Source organism: Octopus sinensis, linkage group LG4 (assembly GCF_006345805.1).
Source record: "Octopus sinensis linkage group LG4, ASM634580v1, whole genome shotgun sequence".
NCBI lineage: Eukaryota > Metazoa > Mollusca > Cephalopoda > Octopoda > Octopodidae > Octopus > Octopus sinensis.
Genome location: NC_043000.1, coordinates 149,571,139 through 149,573,773, shown reverse-complemented (window position 1 = coordinate 149,573,773; position 2,635 = coordinate 149,571,139). Strand labels below are relative to the sequence as shown.

Below are 2,635 nucleotides of genomic sequence, written 5' to 3'. Positions count from 1 at the left end.
ATGAACTGCTCTCTCACTCAATGATAATAATAATAATAATAATAATAATAATAACATCAAAAAAATATCTTAGGTTCAAAATTTCCCCAACACACCTGATGAAGGCTGGAAGGTATATCAGCCAAAACGTTGTGTTAACAACAAACAAGATGAGGACAAATATCCGTCAAATATAAATAATGTAAATAATGAAAATACATTCAATCGAAAATAAATAAGTAGAATAGAATAACAGAACACAAATCTCTTTACTACTCAAAGTACGTATTGTCTGAATTCTTACAAAAGGGAAAGCATTTACTTCAAGAAATGTGTAGAAACATAAAAACGATAAGAAGTACATTTGATTCGGCGCCATAATTTTGTTAGACCTTCAACGGCCGGAGGAAGTTCAAAAGGTCAGCTCATCCTCATTAATCTGTAAGTTCTGATAGAACAAAACGAAAGACTTTTTGTGCGACTAAAAATTCTTCAAGGCCGTACCCCAGCATGGCTGCAGTCTAATAACTGCAAAAAGTAAAAATAAAAAAGAATTCGGACCTAGTTTTTTTTTTTTCATTTGCAAAATGAACCCCTATTAATTTTGCTCAGATTGCTTTCAATTTTGGTGTATCGATACAACTACGAATTTTGGTTACGATCAACGAATTACTTTATCGCGTAAATTAAAGAATCTGATGTTATTTAGAATTAAAGTTGGAAAATTTGGGTAATTTCAGCCAATCAACAGACTGGCGCAGGAGTGGCTGTGTGGTAAGTAGCTTGCTAACCAACCACATGGTTCAGGGTTCAGTCCCACTGCGTGGCATCTTGGGCAAGTGTCTTCTGCTATAGCCCCAGGCCGACCAATGCCTTGCGAGTGGATTTGGTAGACGGAAACTGAAAGAAGCCTGTCGTATATATATATATATATATATATATATATATGTGTGTGTGTGTGTGTGTGTGTGTGTGTGTGTGTGTGTGTCTGTGTTTGTCCCCCTAGCATTGCTTGACAACCGATGCTGGTGTGTTTTTCGTCCCCGTCACTTAGCGGTTCGGCAAAAAGAGACCGATAGAATAAGTACTGGGCTTACAAAGAATAAGTGCCGGGGTCAATTTGCTCGACTAAAGGCGGTGCTCCAGCATGGCCGCAGTCAAATGACTGAAACAAGTAAAAGAGAAAGAGAAAGAGAGAGTAAGGAATTAACAGCTTGTTACCATGACAAACGGGCGTTGTGTTGTGTTTCACTTCATCCGCATGTTTTGCCGATTCTTCACATTACGAGATTTACTCCACCCGCGTTTTGCTTTTATAAAAACTCATATTTATCAATTAGAATTTCATTGCAGATGTTTTTCGTCAAATGTCTTAATATTTTACATATTTTCCATATATAGCAAAAGTTGTTTGCGATGTTTATGAAGGTGAATGGAATATGTGAACTTAGTGTTCACGTATGCGTGTGTGTGTGTGTGTGCTGTTTGCTTAGACGCAGCAAATGAATTGAGCTCAAATACTGGGATTTCATTGATTAAAATTCGAAGAATTAAACTACGTTAAACTTACAAATTACAATTTTGTTTTCAATTTTGTTTACAATAAAGTTTTCTTTTCACACATTCTACCAGTATACGAAGTTTCAAATTGTTTAGTTAACTAGAAAATTCCGTCCATCAAAAAGAAAAGATCCGAACTTTGTACACAACCGCACACGTACGGTACAAGCACAGTACTGACAAAGCATCGGTGAGTCATCGAACCAGTATTGCCCAGCCTCAGGAACTTATTGACTCAGATAGCTGGATTTATGATTTCACTAGGTTAATTCTATTCATAAACATTTAAATTAAGAGTATTTCTTAAACCGTTAGCTTCACATTTCAACTGCTTAACTGAAATTTAGCTCACGTGACAGGTATACATAATACTCGAATACATATAAAGTAACACATGCAGACATGATACAGCGTATCATAGCAGTAGCAGGTAAGCTCTCCAGATATTAGAAAAGAATAGATCAGTATCAACAGAATAGATTATTTGAGACAGACTAGAGGAGATTTTATAACCAAATAAATAGTGAAGAACCTAATGCAGATGAAGCTAGAAAGTTCTGGAGTAATATTCGAGATAAACCAGTCAATCATAATGAAGATGCAGAGTGGTTAAAGAAAGTGAAGGAAGAAGTAGTGAGTGAGAAGCAGCCAGATCTAAAATTAACTAGTGCATTAATGAGTAAAGTATTAGGAAAAATGCCGAATTAGAAGGGCCCAGGATAAGATTTAGTTCAATGGTACTGGCTAAAGAAATTCAGTAGATTACTAGGAAGGCTGAGGGAACAACTTCAGGATTGCCTTAATGGAGAAATAATACCAGTTTGGATGACTAGATGGAGTACAATACCCATTATGAAGGATTAGAACAAGGGTAATATAGCCAGCAACTATAGACCAATCACTTGCTTACCATAAGTGTGGAAGTTGTTAACAGGAATGCGTTCAGAAAACATTTACGAGTACTTTGACAACCAAAAGTTACTACCAAATTAACAGAAAGGTTGCAGAGAGAAGGCTAGAGGAAGGGGTGGTCTTTTATATATAAACAAAGCATTTCTAAATGAAGTAAAAGCTAGAAAGAAAAATCTAACAATAT

The 2,635-nt window shown here is 36.0% G+C and overlaps 1 long non-coding RNA gene across 1 annotated transcript; it reads left to right on the top strand.

Annotated features, from left to right (window-relative positions):
* The first annotated feature begins 260 nt into the window (after positions 1-260).
* On the top strand, positions 261-2,372 carry LOC118763295. The gene is made up of 3 exons (XR_004999046.1): positions 261-337; positions 1,034-1,035; positions 2,360-2,372. It is a non-coding gene; the product is annotated as an uncharacterized LOC118763295 (long non-coding RNA).
* The last annotated feature ends 263 nt before the right edge of the window (positions 2,373-2,635 follow it).